The sequence below is a fragment of the Hemitrygon akajei genome, chromosome 17, assembly GCF_048418815.1.
Source record: "Hemitrygon akajei chromosome 17, sHemAka1.3, whole genome shotgun sequence".
Taxonomy (NCBI): domain Eukaryota; kingdom Metazoa; phylum Chordata; class Chondrichthyes; order Myliobatiformes; family Dasyatidae; genus Hemitrygon; species Hemitrygon akajei.
This window is the reverse complement of record NC_133140.1, coordinates 11619500-11639424: the sequence shown is the minus strand read 5'-3', so window position 1 is coordinate 11639424 and position 19925 is coordinate 11619500. Positions and strand designations below refer to the sequence as shown.

Genomic DNA, 19925 nt, shown 5'->3' with positions numbered 1-19925 from the left:
AAATCTCATTCCCTTAGAAACTGAAATAATTATATAAAAAACAATTCAGTCCATTTGTCTCTGCTGGAAAAATACACCTGCACCTATTGATATCACCTATTTTTCAAAATCTAATTCAGTTTCTGTATATCTCATTTAAAGCTCTGCCTTATACTTGCTGGTTTGGGCTTTACTCTTCTCAGTCAGAAATGCTAAGTTGTCTCAATCTGCTAAACAGCATCTTTCCCCGGGTGTCACCACAAGTTCTGTAGTGCCACTATAGAATAGATGCACATTTCTACTCACCAAGTCTTTCATGGAAGGCAATGAAAGAGACAAAGACCAAGCAGCAGTACTTCTTTGCAAAAAGGGGAATATCCAGAGAAACTGAACGACCTAACAGACATTTCTAGCACATTTTGATTTTATTTCAAAATGCCAGTCTCAATAATATTTGTTATTTTTCAATTTAACAAAAAAAGATATGCAAGTAGAGGATATACTGAATGAGGATATATTTTCTTTCCCCACAAGTTAACAGAAATACCACATTCAAAGTGAATTACCACAGGCATATATACGCAGAATATAAATGGCATGAAAATTGGTTTTTTGCAACTGTACTCTTTTCCATAGACACTGCCTGACCTGCTGAGTTCCTCCAGCATTTTGTGTGAGTTACTCTGTCCATAGACACTGCCTGACCTGCTGAGTTCCTCCAGCATTTTGTGTGAGTTGCTCTGTCCATAGACACTGCCCGGCCTGCTGAGTTCCTCCAGCATTTTGTGTGAGTTGCTCTGTCCATAGACACTGCCCGGCCTGCTGAGTTCCTCCAGCATTTTGTGTGCATTGCTTGGATTTCCAGCATTTGTAGATTTTCTCTTGTTTGTGAAGTGGCTGGTGTGTTCATTATTTTTATGGTATTACATGAAGGTAAATTATAGTGATTAAACTAAGAAATTAGAACATAACAATTACTCTTTACTGTGGAATAAGTAGCTTAGCAATTCGAACCATGCCTTGCACCACCTAAATGTTAATATTGTTCGCAGTCAGAGAGATTGATGAAGTATGTGCGCAAACAGGCACAGATAGTTAATTCAAATCATGAGAGAATTCTCTTGTTATGCACTCAAACACAGCAGTGTAGAAGTAAATATCGGCAGCATGAATTAATTCCCATAAAAGGAAGAAGCTCAAGTTTCACAAGAAGGGCAGATGAAAATGAAGCCAAAAGTCACTCTTTGTGCTAAATTCACAACATAAAATTAGATCCTGTAGTTGTAAAGATGCCCAAATGTCCCATAATAATAGCTATTGTTACCCTCAGTCCCGCAGGAATAAAACAAAATGAGCGATGCCTACGTAGGATTTCTCCTAATGTTGGTTGCACACTGCCTGGTTCAAATGGCAAGGAGCTACAAGACAGCTAGAGACCAAGCTCACAGATTTCACTCACGCACAAATATACATACCCTTCCTACACATTCTTCCAGAGCAGCATCACCTACTTCCCCTTTCTTAACCCTTTCCTCTCACTAAGCCAATTGCACAAATGAATCAGTGCTAATAACAGCCCCCTTCAGCTACCAGCTTTATGAAGATACATACAAGATCATCAGTCGGGAAGAGAAAAACCTGAACGAAATGCAAGCATATTGTCCGACATCAGACCGATCAGCAGTATTATGATTGCATATCACTCAGGTGAAGGAACAACACCTTATGTTCCGTCTGGGTAGCCTCCAACCCGATGGCATGAACATTGATTTCTCTAACTTCTGGTAATGGCCCCCCAATCCCCTCAACATTCCCCATTCCCTTTTCCCTCTCTCACCTCATCTCCTTACCTGCCCATCACCTCCCTTTGCTGCTCCTCCCCCATTTTCTTTCTTCCACAGCCTTCTGTCCTCTCCTATTAGATTCCCCCTTCTCCAGCCCTTTATCTCTTTCACCAATCACCTTCCCAGCTCTTTACTTCACTCCTCCCCTCCCAGTTTCACCTATCACCTTGTGTTTCTCCCTCTCCTCCCTCCACCTTTAACTCTACTCATCTTTTTTTCTCCAGTTCTACCATAGGGTTTCGGCCTGAAATGTCAACTGTACTCTTTTCCATAGCTGCTGCCTGTCCTGCTGAGTTCCTCCAACATTTTATGTGTGTTGCTCTGGATTTCCAGCATCTGCAGATTTTCTCGTTTGTGATTCGAATTGTGGCTAGTGTCGTTCACACAGAACACGGGTAAAGCGATACAGCCGGCTACTCCAGGAATGAACTCTGGTTTAACTGGAATAGGCCCTTTTATTTTTCGTTCCCTTTTCTTTTAACTGCTTGTTGAAGTTGAAATATTGGAAAATATATATTTTGTAATTTTATGCTGGTGCACGAACTGTTATTTTTCTGGCAAATGATAACTTTGCATGGGACGGTACTCACACAGCATTCACTGTTACTGCCTGGAACATCCCAACTTTCCTGTTCAGTCGAACCCAAATCATACCAACCCTAGACGTGCGTTGATCATGGAAGGTGGACTTCTCGCTGCTGAGTCACGTGGCTGTTAGCAGAGTTAATAGAGGCCCGGTGAGGGGTTTGCTTCAATATCTGTAACTAATGAGCCAATTCTGCATAAAACGGTGTGGGTCATGGTGTGCTCCTTGTACAGAAGTGAAAAAGAGAGTATGCTTGAGTCACAAAAGGATGTGTGTTCTGAGCCCAGTTATTTTATTTTATTTTCAGCACCCTTTCATTTGTATTTTAAATGTCTTCTTCATTAAGCAAAATGGAAACAAGTAAATATCAGAACAGAACTCAACCTTTATGCATGCATTACTGCTTTAGTTACTTTCCTCACATTTCATTCCCTACTGCTCTGGCTCGTTTTCCTCAGTCATAATTGTGCCATTCAGCTTGCTACATGTCAACAGTTGATTGACAATAAACTGGAACTTGATTATTCTGTCGAATAAACTCTTCTCCAGCCTTCAGCATATCTGCTGGATGAGGAAGACTAAGGGGATATAAATGCCACCAGATTAGACATGCCCCAGCATCAAGATAGCAGAGTTTCTCACTGAAACATTGGTTATAATCAATACCGGTACACGGCTGGAAGCCCGAGAAGATACACTGGGAGAGCACTAGACCCTTCTTGATTATTTTGCGTGTAACCCCCTCACCAGACTCAAATGGAAACCTGGCTTGCTGCCGGCCCCGCTAACGGCTACGGGACTGAGCACTGAGAAGGCCAACTTTCATTAACAATAGACATCTATGGTCGGCATGATTTGGGATTTAACCAAACAGGAACATAGTGATGTTCCAATTAAACTAACTTCCATCTGAGCAAATAGTGCAGAAATACTCCCCATACACAACTGTCGGTCAGCAAGAAATAACAAATCGTACGCCGCATAAAATTATGAAGAAAGTATATTTACAAAGTTCAGCTTTATGGAACAGTTAGTAGTAAAAACAAAAGGGAAAAAAATAAAAGGGCCCATTTCAGTTAACCCACTCCAAACGTTCACAGTTGGAGCTCATCCTGGAGTTGTCTTCTCACTCCTGGGCTGGACCCATGGTCTGCTCAAAAACACATTCCAAAAGTCGCTCAAAATCCATCTTGAACAAACAGGCTGTTCCATGGGAGTATTGGTCCTTCTCCTTGGAGCCATTCATCTGCACAAAGCACCTTAGGCAACAGGTAGAGCATCCTCAGCCATCTTCCCTCCTGTCCTCTCACAGCCCCCACCAAAAACACCCCCTGAGCCTTCAGAAAACTCTTCTCCACAATCCTGATTGGCTGACTCATATTCCTGAGTTGGACAACATGTTACCTTATCTTAGCCGAAGCCACAGCACGCTTTCCAGTATGGCACACTGCCTTTACAGAAAACTACCTCACAGCATAGCAGTAAAAATCTTAACCAAGGCATTACACATGTTTCAGAGCATCCCCTTCAGCAGATGTGCTTTCGATCTTCAGACCAGAATATCTTCAATGATTGTTCTCAGAGATATATTTAGTTGAAAAGAACAAAAACAGTTATTTTCACACATCTAAATAGCATTAAGACCCTGATTCTTGTTTCATTCCTTCCAGTTTAAGCTTTTAAGTTGTTTGTGTGGTCAGTATTTCTGACAATGAACTTAGGGTTAGCAATTTCATGTTCATCTGCCCTTTCCAATCACTGGACAATTAATCCATGAAATTCATAGCTGACAGCTCATTGGAAGACAAAGCTTCAGCTGAATAACAACACAGTGGCATCATAACTATCACTGCAAATATGTGCATAAAAATAACTGATTTTTATCAGAGTTAAAAATCATTTTGATAACTGAGTGATCAAATGTGCCAAACATAGAATTTGGGGTTTTTCAGAATCAGAATCATATCACCGACGTGTGATGTGAAATTTGTTAACTTCGCAGCAGCTGTTCAATGCAATACATAATCTAACAAAGAGAGACAAAAACAAAATAAAAATAATAACAATAAATAAACAAGTAAATCAATTACGTATGTTGAATAGATTTTTTTTTAAGTGCATAAACAGAAATATTGTATATTTTTTAAAAACTGAGGTAGTATCCAAAGATTCAATGTGCATTTAGGAATCCGATGGCAGAGGGGAAGAAGTTGTTCCTGAATCGCTGAGTGTGTGGATACACTCTACAACCCTCTGCAGCTTCTTTCGGTCCTGTGCAGTAACCCCCCCCATACCAGACAGTGATGCAGCCTGTCAGAATGCTCTCCACGGTACAACTATAGAAGTTTTTGAGTGTATTTGTTGACATGCCAAATCTCTTCAAACTCCTAATAAAGTACAGTATAGCCACTGTCTTGCCTTCTTCATAACTACATTGATATGTCGGGACCAGATTAGATCCTGTTATGAAACCAGTAACTGGTTTCACTTACCAGCAAAGATAGATATGTCAGTTGAAGTCCAATGGTACTATTTTCAAAAGTTTTATTAATAAAGGGGCACAAAAATTAAGGTTAATACAAACATTCAGATAACATGCGTCAATACTCAATCTAAAACGCAGGTACATTAATAATCACTCAGAAATAAGCTCTTTCGTTGTCTAGGGTATAATACTGAGTCCAATTGGAAATATAAAGAGTCACTCTGAAGTCTGCAGGCTTTTGGTTTCACGTGTTGGAGAGAGAGAGATTAACGGAAAAACTTGCCCAAAACATCCGTGGAATCAGGGGAGCGATCTTCCCCGTTGTTAGTTAAAAGCGATCTTCCGTTGGTTCCAGCCACAAACCCCGCATTTGGAATTTAACGCACGTGGCTTCGTTCAAAATGGCTTCCCGTTCCCACGGGAAGCGGTATCGTGCTTCTTGGTGTTTCTTCTTGGTGCGTCTGAGGGTCGTCCTCTTTCAGACCCTTCTTTATACTGCCTCACGGGATCTCAGGTGTCAATCAGGTTGCAGGTGATGCAATCTCTCTCTCAACCAGCCCACTTTGCCCGAGGGCTTTACAATGTCCCTGCGAGTTGGCACGTCTGCAGTTCCCAGGTGTCTCCTGAGAACAATGCCACAGTCGCCAGCTTTTGTCCCAGTGGAATGCGGTATCCAGCACGTTGCTGTCTTTCCATTTCCTGTGTCCATTCAGCCTGTCTCTCTCTCTCTCTCTTGCTCTCTCTCTCTCGGGTCATTGACCCCCCTTTCACTAGGGCTCTTGCAATTCTCACAAAGGAGGGGGCTGGTATCATAACACCTCCCCTCTTAAAGGTTTTTTACCAGCGGTAAAAAAACACAGGGTGGTACAGAGTCTTACAGAAATTTTGAATCTAACACAATACAGAAGCTTTTCTTTTCACTACAGAGTAATACAGTTATACATTCAAGTCAGCATCTAAACAGTTAACAAATACAGTGTCCCTTTAATTAATATCTTAACATTGCGTACCGTACTAAAGTCTTGTAACATCAGACTTCAATTCAATAACCACCTATTTATTTATTGTTTTCAGCAACAAAACTGCGGAGGTGTGATCTTAGCTTAGGTGCATCTACAAAAGTTTATGCGAATACTAATCGTTTCGGTCGGTTTACTTCGCCGGCAGGTCTCCAAAGGTCTGTCTTTATTATTCACAGGCTTTGGCGCAACCCGTAAAACCTGCTTTGCTGTTTAAAAAAAATGGCATCCCCATTAACCGTCACCTCTTTTCTGGCGAGTCCCCCCGTTGGGACTTTGAGTAATTTGGCGTGGTGAACTCCCGCCCGCCTCGTTCATCGGGGCTATTTTTTCAACACCATGCCCCAAACTGTCAAGACCCTTCAGGCTATTTGTTTTTAATTCCAACTCCTCTTTCAGGTAGCATTTCGAATGCAACCTCTTCACACCCCACCCTGGCGTAACAATAGAGTGGGGGGCCCCGCTATTTCCCGACTCACTCTGTGAGCGATCTGCCAGGTTTAAAATTTCTTCCTTCGACTTGGGAACTACAGACTTTCCGTTTCCTTCAATAACAATCCTCATTCCCCCCTTAAATTCGGCATTAACCTTGGCCCCACTCTCGAATACAAACACCGTGGAACTCACACTTCCCACGGTTACCAAGGTTAACCCTTTTCCTACTGAACCAACCCTATCTGATCCACAAAGACGGCCGCCCCGTCCCCCTGAATCAAACACCTCAGACTTCCCCTGAGCTCTGTTACCAGGTTCAGCACCACGTGCGCCCCCATCTTGGACACACTCAAACGGGACATTGGCCCCTTCCAGGCTTTCAATACCCGTACCTTTTTCAAATTCTAACGTCCCCCGATCCTTCCAGCTACTCTCTAGGCAGCCCCCCGTTGGGGAAGGCGCAACCCTGCGAGCTGAAACAACCTCCTCGGCCATTTCAGCTGACTTCTCCACAGCAAGGATACCCTTCCTCTCTAAGACTGCCCTCATTTCACTCTCGGGACCATCGAGAACACCTTTAGAACTCTGAACTTCTTCAAACAATTCTGCCAAACCAGACAGATTAACCATGTCCAACTCTGGACATTTTAACAACTTTATCCGTTTCTCAACTTTAGTTCCTACCTCTAGGACCTTTCTCTTCACTAAGGGCAGGGCTATTTCCTCTCCCTTACCCCCTTTTACTTTACTGCTTTCTGTTTTACCACCCTCGGAACCCTCATGGTACAGGGTCGGTAAAAACATCTTGGCCAGATTACTGCTGCGCGCGGTCCCAGTCGCCGCTCTCGACAGGCTGCGAGTGACCGCGCATGCGCGATAGCTCGGGGACTCCATGGGCGGGGCCTCAACTATCAGGGCGGTTCCCATCTTCCCACCCGCGAGGTCATTACCCAACAGGAGGTCCACGCCCTCCCCCGGTAACTCCGGCAGGACTCCTAGCTCCACAGGTCCCGACACCAACTCGCAATCGAGAAAGACCCTATGCAAAGGCACGACCGTGATCTGGTTCCCGATTCCTCTCAGGGCAACCTCCCCCGTCCGAGGGCCGAAATTTAACACATTACGGCTAATTAACGATAGTTCCGCCCCCGTGTCTCTCCAAATTCGTACAGGGATGGGGGGGTCCCCTTCCCTCAAAGACACGGTTCCTTCGGAACTAAATGTCTCCCGCCCCTCCGGTACTCCATCTACCTGGGGCCCTCTTGTCAACTTCCTGATTACCACTGCACGCCCGATAGGGATCGCTGCTCTCTCCCTCTCTGGCTCCTTTCTCAGAGCAAAGCACTTTGATGCAATATGTCCCACCTTTCCACAATTAAAACAGTTTAAACCAGGAGATCTCCAGGTTTCCTGTCTGTTATCCTCACTTTTTGTGCTAGCTCCCGGTGGAGTTTCTCCCTTAGCCGGCGGACTGTCCCTACCGTTCCGACGGTCTCTCGGGTAACTTTTTGGCGAGGAAAACTTTGTCTTGTGGGTTAGGGCATATTCATCTGCGAGCCTAGCCATCTCTGAGATGGACTGATTCGTCCTCTCATTTAAATACATTCGGATCTCTTCCGGAACGCAACTTTTAAATTCCTCAATCAAAACTAGCTCCCTGAGACGCCCATAGTCCTCGGCCACCTTTTCAGCTGTGCACCAACGATTCAAGAGCACACCCTTCTCATGGGCTAGCTCGGTATACGTTTGATTCCACCCTCTTTTTAAATTTCGGAACCTTTGTCTATACGCCTCAGGTACTAACTCGTAACCTCGGAGAATGGCCTCCTTTACTTGATCATAATTCCCGTCCCTTTCTGTGGGCAGCGCGGCATATACCCGCTGTGCTTTTCCTCGTAACACACTTTGTAACAACGCCACCCATTGCTCTCTGGGCCACTGCTGATTCTCTGCCACCTTTTCAAAGAGCAAGAAATAACTATCAACATCCGTCTCCTCGAACCAACCTCAACGCCCGACTAATATCAAACCCCTCTTTCTCTCCCCCTTGAGTTCTTCGCTCTTGTTTCCGCCTGTCCAGCTCCAATTCATAGTTCCTCTGTTTCTCTCTCTCTTCTGCTTCTAGCTGCTTTAGTTTGAACACCTGCTCTCTTTCCCTCTCGGCTTCTCTTGCCCTCTCGGCTTCTCTTGCCCTCTCGGCTCTCTCGGCTTCTCTCTCTGCAGCCTTCTGAGCTGCGTCTATTTCTAGCTGCTTTATTTTAAACTCATGTTCCAGCCTTGCTTTCTCCAACTCTGCCTGATTTGTCCCACTCACTAATCTCCTTTCGGGAATATTTTCCAAATCCTCAGCTGTAAACACCTTCTTCCCAACGTAATGCTGTTGTATGACCCTTAGCACTTCCTGCTTTTTCATTGCTGGCTTCACCGCTGTGAGGTCTAAGGCCTGCGCCAAACTTACTAAGTCTGATTTTGTAGCCTTCCCTAGCGCCTCTACCGTCGGGTTTCTCCTAAATTCCGACACATCCATCTTTGCTGGTTTCCCGTCTGACTACCTGCGTAACCAGATTTAAGTTTGGACTTACAGCCCGATTCACTGACCCTCCCGTTTGGTTTCAAATCCGGGACGAGAACCCCACTTGTTACGAAAACCCCGTAACCAGGTAACTTACCAGCAAAGATAGATGGATCAGCTGAGTCGGATGCTACTATTTTCAAAAGTTTTATTAATAAAGGGGCACAAAAATTAAGGTTAATACAAACATTCAGATAACATGCGTCAATACTCAATCTAAAACGCAGGTACATTAATAATCACTCAGAAATAAGCTCTTTCGTTGTCTAGGGTATAATACTGAGTCCTATTGGAAATATAAAGAGTCACTCTGAAGTCTGCAGGCTTTTGGTTTCACGTGTTGGAGAGAGAGAGATTAACGGAAAAACTTGCCCAAAACATCCGTGGAATCAGGGGAGCGATCTTCCCCGTTGTTAGTTAAAAGCGATCTTCCGTTGGTTCCAGCCACAAACCCCACATTCGGAATTTAACGCACGTGGCTTCGTTCAAAATGGCTTCCCGTTCCCACGGGAAGCGGTATCGTGCTTCTTGGTGTTTCTTCTTGGTGCGTCTGAGGGTCGTCCTCTTTCAGACCCTTCTTTATACTGCCTCACGGGATCTCAGGTGTCAATCAGGTTGCAGGTGATGCAATCTCTCTCTCAACCAGCCCACTTTGCCCGAGGGCTTTACAATGTCCCTGCGAGTTGGCACGTCTGCAGTTCCCAGGTGTCTCCTGAGAACAATGCCACAGTCGCCAGCTTTTGTCCCAGTGGAATGCGGTATCCAGCACGTTGCTGTCTTTCCATTTCCTGTGTCCATTCAGCCTGTCTCTCTCTCTCTCTCTTGCTCTCTCTCTCTCGGGTCATTGACCCCCCTTTCACTAGGGCTCTTGCAATTCTCACAAAGGAGGGGGCTGGTATCATAACAATCCTCAGAGATCTTGACACCCAGTAATTTGAATCTGCTCACTCTCTCCACTTCTGATCCCTCTATGAGGATTGGGATTGGTATGTGTTCCTTCGTCTTACCCTTCCTAGTCCACAATCAGCTCTTTCGTCTTACTGATGTCTTAACAGAATGTTGCCTGGATTGGAGAAAAAGTCATATGAAGCAAGGTGAGCAGAGCTGGGACTTTTCTCTTTGGGGTGTAGAAGAATGAGAGGGGACTTGATAGAGGTCTACAAGATTATGAGAGGCATAGATAGGGTGGATAGTCAGTACCTGTTTCCCAGGGCACCAATAGCAAACACCAGAAGGGCATATGTACAAAATTAAGGGAGGGAAGTTTAGGGGAGACATCAGGGATAAGTTGTTGTTGTTTTTTTTACACAGAAGGTTGTGAGTGCCTGGAATGACTTGCCAGGATGGTGATGGAGGCTAAAACATTAGGGGTATTTAACAGCCTCTTGGACAGGCACATGGATGAAAGAAAAATGGAGGGTAGTGTGGGTTTAGTACTTTTTTTAAGGATTATATGGGTAGGCACAACATGGAGGGCTGAAGGGCCTGTACTGTGCTGTAGTGTTCTATGTTGAGTACCAGGTTGTTGCTGCGGCACCATTCCGCTAGTTGGCATATCTCACTCCTGTATGCCCTCTCGTCACCACCTGAGATTCTACCAACAATGATTGTATCGTCAGCAAATTTATAGATGGTATTTGAGCTAAGCCTAGCCACACAGCTAGGGGTATACCTATATAGAGTAGAGCAGTGGGCTAAGCACACACCCCCGAGGTGCGCCAGTGTTGATCATCAGCGAGGATATGTTATCACCAATCCACACAGACTGTGGTCTTCTGGTTAGGAAGTCGAGGATCCAGTTGCAGAGGGAGTTACAGAGGCCCAGGCTCTGCAACTTCTCAATCAGGATTGTGGGAATGATGGTATTAAATGCTAAGCTATAGTCGATGAACAGCCTCCTGACATGCGTTTGTATTGTCCGGGTGGTCAAAAGCTGCGTGGAGAGCCACTGAAATTGCGTCTGCCGTTGGCCTATTGTGGTGACAGGCAAGTTGAAGTGGGTCTGGGTCCTTGCTAAGGCAGGAGTTCAGTCTAGTCATGACCAACCTCTCAAAGCATTTCATCACTGTCGATGTGAGTGCTACTGGGCGATAGTAATTAAGGCAGCCCACAATATTCTTCTTAGGCACTGGTATAATTGTTGCCTTTTTGAAGCAAGTGGGAACTTCCGCCTATAGCAGGAAGAGATTGAAAATGTCCTTGAATATTCCCACGAGTTGGTTGGCTCAGGTTTTGAGAGCCTTACCAGGTACTTCATCGGGACCTTCCGCCTTGCAGGGGTTCACATCTTTAAAGACAGCCTAACATCGGCCTCTGAGACAGAGATCACAGGGTCATCAGGTGCAGCAGGGATCTTCACAGCTGTAGTTGTGTTCTCCCTTTCAACAGACAGACAGACATACTTTATTGATCCCGAGGGAAACTGGATTTCGTTACGGCCACACCAACCGAGAATAGTGTAGAAATATAGCAATATAAAACCATAAATAATTAAATAATAAGTTAATCATGCCAAGTGGAAATAAGTCCAGGCAATAAGCCTATTGGCTCAGGGTGTCTGACACTCCAAGGGAGGAGTTGTAAAGTTTGATGGCCACAGGCAGGAATGACTTCCTATGACACTCAGTGTTGCATCTCGGTGGAATGAGTCTCTGGCTGAATGTACCCCTGTGCCTAACCAGTACATTATGGAGTGGATGGGAGTCATTGTCCAAGATGGCATGCAACTTGGACAAAGCAGGCATAGAACGCGTTGAGTTCATCTGGTAGTGAAGCATCACTGCCGTTCATGCTATCGGAATTTGCTTTGTAGGAAGTAATGTCTTACAAATCCTGCCAGAGTTGCTGTGCATCCGATGTCACCTCCAACCTCATTCGAAATTGTCTCTTCGTCCTTGAAATAGCCCTCTGCAAATCATACTTGGTTTTCTGGTACAGGCCTGGGTTGCCAGACTTGAATGCCACAGATCTAGCCTTCAGGGGACAACGTACCTCGTGGTTCATCCACGGCTTTTGGTTTGGGAATGTACAGCAAGTCTTTGTAGGCACACACTCATCCACACAGGTTTTAATGAAGTCAGTAACAGCTGCAGCATACTCATCCAGATTCAAAGATGAATCCCTGAATACAGTCCAGTCCACCGATTCAAAGCAGTCCTGTAGGTGCTCCTGTGCTTCCATTGTACAGACCTTCTTGGTCCTCACTCCTGGTGCTGCAGTCTTCAGTCTCTGCCTGTACTCAGGGAGTAGAAGTACAGCCAGGTGATCAGACTTCCCGAAGTGAGGGTGTGGAATAACACAGTAGGCATTCTTGATGGTGGTGTAGCAATGGTCCAGTGTGTTGTTTCCTCTAGCATCACAAGTGATCCATTGATGGTAGTTACTAAGTGACTTTTTTCCAGACTGGTCTGTTTAAAATCTCCCAAAATGATGGTGAAGGCGTTAGGGTGCACTGTTTTGAGCATGTTGACCCATTGCTCAGATCATCTAAAGTCTCACTGACGTTGGCCTGAGGTGGAATGTAAATTGCTACCAAAATGACCCCGGAGGACTCCCATGGTAGGTAAAAAGGACGGCACTTAACTGCTAGATATTCCAGGTCTGGGAAGCAGAATTCGGGCAGCACTGATATATTTGTGCACCAAGAAGAGTTGATCATGAGGCATACTCCTCCACCTCTGCTTTTGAGAGGCTCTACAGATCTATCCTGACGGTATATAGTAAACCCGTCGATCTGGATCGTTGCATCCAGTATGGAAGGGGTTAACCAGGATTCCATGAAACAAAGGACACACACGGTCCTAGTTTTATACTGATTACATTTGCAGTTTCATTTTTTTCCAGGCCAACAGATGGCCTGATAGAGATATAGGTAGTATTGATAGTTAAAATCTGTTTCTCATGCAAAGATATCAAAAACAAGAGGGCACAAGTTTGAGGTGAAAGGAATGAATTTTCAAGGTGATTTGACATATTTTTATTCTTCCAGAGAGTGGCTGATGTGAAGCTCACTACCAGAAGAGGTGGTGGAATGAGCCAATGAAATAGGTCAGATATAGAAGAAGCAACACAAGAAAAAACACAGGAGACACTCAGATCAGGAAGCGTTAGGAATTGAATGGTCCAGATGAAGGTTCTCAATCCAAAAGTGAACTGTTAAATTTCCCTTCCATAAATGCTGCCTGCCGAATTCCTGTGTTGCTCCGGATTCAAGTGTCTGCAGTCTCAGGTCTCCAAGGTGTAGTATGGGCATGGCTACGGCAAGTCAGTAGGCAGTTTCCTCGCAATCTAGGTAGCGTTCTTAGGAATGGAATCATCAAAAGCTGTCCTTTTCAAATAAATGAGCATTACATCAGTAATAATGTGATCTTAAAGGCTACTGAAATTCGAATGCTTCCAGTGCTTACATTATAAGAGAATATTTATCCCCATTACTGCTGTGAACTAATGAAAGGAAATTTGGGAGTAGTATTACAAAATAAAATAGTATTTTTCAACACTTCTCTCATAATATTAAAAGTTCAAGGTAAATGTTATTATCAGAGTACATACGTCACCACATACAATCCTGAGATTCTTTTTCTTGCAGCCATATTCAGCAAATCTATAGAATAGTAACTGTAAACAGGAGGGGATGACTTCACTCAACCCAATACCGAACTGATCCCACAACCTATGCACTGACTTTCATGAGCTCTTCAACTCATGTTCTCAATATTTATTGCCTGTTTATTTATTACTATTTTGTTTTCTTTTTTGAATATGCAGAGTTTGTTGTTTTTTGCACATTGGCTGTTTGGCCATCTTTGTGCTGAGCAGTGTTTTAGGATTCAAGATTGTTTAATGTCATTTCCAGTATACAAGTGTAAAGGAGAACAAAATAATTGTTATTCCAGATCTGGCACAGCACCCAGTAAGATTTAAAAACAGTGATATAATGAACATAATAATAAAACACAATAAATATAAATACCCAAGATAACTTATATAAGATACATTGTATGTCCATGAAGTAGTGCTCGGCACATAAGTGTCTGTACATACGACGGTGGTACATTCAGATGCAGCAGCTTCTCGTGGGCCAAGCAAAAGTGTTTTTTACTTTGTTAATTTTTTTTTAACCATAGCAATACAACGCTAGATTCCAAGATAAGGTAAGGTGCCACAGGACTATTTCCCTTGTTTGGTGATGGCAGGGCAGCTGCACGGCTTCGGTTTTCGTGAGGCCTCTAGCTGTGGACTTGTCTGCTGCTGCAGTCCTGGAGAGGGGACGCTAGAGGCGGTGTAGCGTGGCATCCATGCTTGGCTGAGGGCAGTACTCTCCCGTCACTGCTGCCCTCCTGTGTTCAATCATTGGAATGACGGGCTGTATTGCATGCTGGGATCTGTACCATCAATTACCGTGTGGACGTCGTCACTCAGGAGGCTAGCGAAATTCAACATTCACCCTCACCACAGAAAGTTCTTTGTCCATATCCATTATGACTTGGCCTGCCAGCTGTTCAGCCCAAAACCAGTAAAAACTAAAAACTTGTGGGCACATCCCCTCCACAAATTCGTTTTCTACACTTGTTGGTAAAGCAACCAACGTAATCCTTCAGCATTTTGTGCATGCTGCTCTAGACTTCCAGTACTTGACGAACCTTATGTGTATGACATCATCAAAGACGCAGTCACCCATCCCAAATATTCTCTCTTCTCCCCTCACAACAGGCAGATTTTTAAAAAGCCTGAAAGCACATATCACCATGCCGGCTCTAACCTGCTATTATGAAACTAAGAATGGATTCCGGACCTCAGACTACCAGGTTATAGCCTTGCAACTTACTGTCTGCTATTGTTTTTCCTTAGGCTATCTTAATGTTTTGATGTAATGGAATGATCAGGAAGGGTGGTATCAAAACAAAATTTCTCATGTACCTCAGAGTATGGGATAATAAAGCAATTTACCAACCTGCACTTCTTCCAGTTTAGTGCAGTGCACCTACTGATCACAATGTGGACTCCTCTGCATTGGGAGAACTGGACAGCAGATAGACATGCAAAATGCATCCATTCAGTCCACCAGGTTGACATAGCTTTAAGTGAAAAGTTGCTTTAGATTACTTTAACCTGTCTCCAGCTCACCGTGTTGTTCCAGCAAAGAACTGTACCTCATTCCCTGATGTGGCACAGTTGGTCTCTGGACACGTCACATCCGAGTCCTGATGACTGGCCTGGTGTGTTTCCAGCATTTTCTAATTTTATGTATTTTAGATTTCAAACGTCTAGTTTGATTGATTTCCATCAAATTCGATAATATTAAACTTTACTACTTCAGGTGGAAATCTCAATGTTTCTACCTTTCCCCAGTTCTGGTGAACAGCTAATTCACATGAAATATTAATTTTGTTTTTGGTTTTGGGGAGTACTACACAACTAATCAAAAACGCTGACGTCCAGCATCTGCAATAATTTTTTTTGCCTCCCTTAACTGCTTCTTTGAACGTGTTGTTTACTGGCATTTTAAAAAATTAACTACCACAACTGAATACAAAAAGAAAACATAGAGAATGGAAATCTGAAACATAAACAGAATATGCTGTAAACAGTCACCAAGTCAGGCATCTAGGGAAAGAGAAACAAAATACCATTTCAAATCAAAAACGTGTTCAGGCGAAAGGTGGTACAGTATGTGAACCAAAACATTCATTCCACTTCTCTTTCCACAGATGCTGCCCAACCTGCTGAATATTTTGTGTCTATTATTAAACCTACTAGTGGAGGATTTCTCCTAAGCTGAACAGTACTTTAAGAGCAACACACATAAAACGCTGGAGGAAGGGTCTCAGCCCGAAACGTTGAATGTTCATTTCTATAGATGCTGCCTGACCTGCTGAGTTCCTCCAGCAGTTTTGTGTGAGTTGGATTACCAGCACCTGCAGATGTTCTTGTGTTTTTATCTTAAGACATTGATCAAAGTAAAACCACTGCATTGCTATGAAAATGAAGGAGATAGTTTAAACATTCTGAACTTACCTGTCCCATATTTTAATACAAACACTTCAGCCCTTTCACCTAATCATCACCGTGTTGACCTTTACCCTTCCCGGTTGTTTGCGTCATCACGGCGGCACGGAGGAAGTTGTAGTCCGCGCCGAAAGCAGCCCGAAGACGCATGCGCAGATGTATTCCGCGACGGCGATGCTGCCTGGCGAAGGATGTTGGTTTTGTCGCTGTTAGCCGATTTCTGTGACATCGAATCCCCACCCTTCACTCACATTTAAAGGGTAGTTTATTCCCTTCTTTAAACTCAGATCCAATTTAGCTCCCCCCCCCCAAGAAACGCGGCATCTTTAGAGTATGGTATCTGAGGTGCATATGTTTACCTATGTCTACTTCGAAACGGCCACAAAAAGAGAGCTTTTACGTGCCCCCATAAAAAAGGCAACGCGGAGAATGCTGTTAAATGGATGGAGACGTCGTCGTACAAACGCATCCGCTTGGCACTTTGGGAAATGTAGTTCCTTTTGCCCGCCGTTTTATTAAAATGAATGGACAAACTTGTAGAGTAAACTACAACTCCCAGAACTCTGGGACATTCAAACTGATATGTGGATGTCTCTAGTTGCCCTCATGCACTGCTGATGCTGACAGGGATTGTGGTTCACGGAAGGGTGGGGGGTGGTAGGAGGTATAAATCATTGGAAGAAAGAGGGATTCAATCTTCGCAGCCTACTCTCTGCAGGAAGATTAGTGAAAGAGCGAGAGAGCCACTCCCCTAACTCCCCCCACCCTTCAGAATGGAGCCAGATTATCTTCACCAGCACCACTATTTACAGCTATGATTAGAGAGCCGAGCGCCAGAATCGCAGAGACCAGCTGCAAACACCATTATCTTCCAATTCAGTCATATACTGTACACTGTCTTTGTTACTGGAACACGCCAGAGCGGTGAGTATTATGCACGGACTCCGTATTTCCAGTACCGGGCAGTGAGATTTTGCTGCATTCGATGAACCGGTGTCTCTTCATGAAGTAACCGTTTTATTAATAGTTTCTCCCATTCACAGCCCCACTCAGGGATTAAGATTTACAAATGGAATCTGGATTTCTTGATTTAATTTTTGTGTGTACGCGACACGCTCAAAGTCTCCAACTTTGTTGTAGTTTGTATTCCCGTTAAAATAGCGAAAATGTAGACTCCCAGTAGTTTCACCTTCTTCACCCCACCCCCTTCATCTAAAATTAAGGCAAGCCAACTAACCGATCACAGCTGTGCTCGGATTTGTTGTACTAGTCTTATCTGTCGAGCAAAAAACGATGTGTTTCTTTGGGTACGTATGATATTTTTATTGCCTTCAGTACCATTAGATAAAACAACGGAATGCTTAATATTTTAATCATTAAATTATATTGTCTAAAGTTACAATTGCAACATTTGGCCACTTAGTAGATCTTTTTCGCAGCGCGTTTCATTTTATTATTTGAATCTATCAACTTTACAGAGGAGATCCGTAATAATTAAGACTTAAAACGAATTGAAATTTGTCTTTCATACTATATTAACTGTACTTGAGGGGAGTATTTGTAAGTATTTGTTGAGACGAACACATTTTCTAGTGTTGAAATGCGCGTGGCAAACTGTTGTTTTCTAATTAGTGTAGTGGATTCTTTTTCGAACGAAAGCTCTTGTAAGTGGATATTCTGTTAAGAGACACGAAACAATAAATGTAAAACTTTCCAGTCCATTTCATACAAGTATTGCGTAGTGCAGAGCAGCTGAGAGCTGACATGTTCCAATCGACACAGCATATAAAATACCAACTGTAGTCAGAACAATGGAGTTCAGGAATCACTTCGGTTTAGTTTAACACGGAGGAAACACTGAAGAAAACTAGCACAATAAATACGCACACGGAGTCACTGTAGGACGGAGACGGGTTCAAGATAACTTTTAGAATTCAACCAGTATTTATAATGGATTTCCAATTTGACTATTAGATACAAAACAATTTTATAAAACTCCAGGTCTGTCCAAAATAAGTATGTGCCCTAAGGAGAGAATTGTGTTGCTCTCAATTGGTAATTGCGGTAGTTCTGTTTCCGTTTTTAGGTGGTGCAACAAGAAACTCAGGTAGAATATAGTGTGAATAACCGATAACTATATAAGGTGCAAGGCTCATGACGAGGGAAATTGTTAGATCAGACATTCCCTAACCTGCAAGAGGTCTGTTTAAGAGTCCTTCTAAATATGGGATGGAAAATCTTCTTGAGCCTGATGTTACATAACCATATAACAAATCACAGCACGGAAACAGGCCATTCCGGCCCTCCTAGTCCGTGCTGAACTCTTAATCTCACCTAGTCCCACCTACCCGCACTCAGTCCACTCCTTTCCTGTCCATATACCTATCCAATTTTACCTTAAATGACACAACTGAACTGGCCTCTACTACTTCTACAGGAAGCTCATTCCACACAGCTATCACTCTCTGAGTAAAGAAATACCCCCTCGTGTTTCCCTTAAACTTTTGCCCCCTAACTCTCAAATCATGTCCTCTCGTTTGAAACTCCCCTACTCTCAATGGAAACAGCCTATTCACGTCAACTCTATCTATCCCTCTCAAAATTTTAAATACCTCGATCAAATCCCCCCTCAACCTTCTACGCTCCAATGAATAGAGACCTAACTTGTTCAACCTTTCTCTGTAACTGAAACCCAGGTAACATCCTAGTAAATCGTCTCATGTTCTCAAGGTTTTGTTTCTTCTGTGCTATGCAAGGCGGGAAGAAGTGAGAATCGGGTTTATTATCACCATCATGTTAACGGAGAATTTGTTAACTTCGCAGCAGCAGTACAGTCCAATACATGATAATACAGAAAAATATCAATCAATTACAGTGAATGTATATATAGATTAAAAACTGTGCCAAATATGGTTTTTTTTTAAAGTGAGAAAGTATTCATGGGTCCAGTGCCCATTTGGCAGAGGGGAAGAAACTGTTCCTGAATTGCTGAGTGTGTGCCTTCAGGTCTTTGTATCTCCATCTTGATGGTAACAATGAGAAGAGGGCATGTCCTGGGTGAAGAGGGTCCTTAATGATGGACACTGCTCTTTGAAGATGTATAGTATGTAGGCTAGTACCCAAGATGGAGCTGACTAATTTCACAACTTTCTGTAACTTCTTTCGGTCCTGTGCAGTAGCCCCATCTCATACCAGACAATGATGTAGACTGTCGAATGCTCTCCACTGTACATCTATAGAAGTTTTTGAATGTATTAGGTGACAAACCAAATCTCTTCAAACTGTTAATGAAATACAGACACTGTCTTGCCTTCTTTATAATTGCATCAGTATGTTGGGACCAGGTTAGATGCTCAGAGATCTTGACACCCAGGAAGTTGTAACTGCTCACTCTCTCCACTTCTGATCCCTCTATGAGGATTGTTTTGTGTTCCTTTGTCTTACCCTTCCTGAAGTCCACAATCAGCTCTTTCGTCTTACTAACGTTGAGTGCCAGGTTGTTGTTGCGACACCACTCCACTAGTTGGCATAACTCGCTCCTGTATGCCCTCTCATCTCTATCTGAGATTTGACCATAAGACAAAGGAGCAGAAGTTGGCAATTCAGCTAATCGAGTCTGCTCTGCCATTTTATCATGAGCTGATCCATTCGCCCATTTAGGCCCACTCCCCCGCCTTCTCACCATAACCTTTGATGCCCTGGCTACTCAGATACCTATCAATCTCTGCCTTAAATACACAACAGATACAGATTCTACCAACTGTGGTTATATCACCAGCAAATTTATAGATAGCATTTGAGCAATACCTAGCCACACAGTTCTGGATATAGAGGGAGCAGAGCAGTGGGCTAAGCACACACCCTGAGGTGCGTCAATGTTGATTGTCAGCAAGCAAGTCAAGTCAAGTTTTATTGTCATTTCGACCATAACTGCTGGTACAGAGCATAGTAAAAATGAGACAATGTTTTTCAGGACCACGGTTCACATGACACTAAC

The 19925-nt window shown here is 43.5% G+C and overlaps 2 protein-coding genes across 8 annotated transcripts in view; one reads left to right on the top strand and one right to left on the bottom strand.

Moving 5' to 3' along the window:
* Positions 1–16255, bottom strand: part of fcsk (fucose kinase) — a 387988-nt gene extending 371733 nt beyond the window's left edge. For all 4 annotated transcript variants that reach the window (XR_012101869.1, XM_073069669.1, XM_073069671.1 and 1 more), the window contains exon 1: positions 15938–16255. The gene's annotated coding sequence lies outside the window, so the exon portion shown is untranslated. The remainder of the gene's footprint in view (positions 1–15937) is intronic.
* Positions 16256–16459: 204 nt separating this feature from the next.
* st3gal2 (ST3 beta-galactoside alpha-2,3-sialyltransferase 2) overlaps positions 16460–19925 on the top strand; it is a 288593-nt gene continuing 285127 nt past the window's right edge. For 2 of the 4 annotated variants that reach the window (XM_073069672.1, XM_073069673.1), the window contains exon 1: positions 16463–16852. The gene's annotated coding sequence lies outside the window, so the exon portion shown is untranslated. Of the gene's footprint in view, positions 16853–16875; positions 17236–19925 lie in introns of those variants that run through there. The other 2 variants (XM_073069675.1, XM_073069674.1) reach the window with 2 other exon arrangements.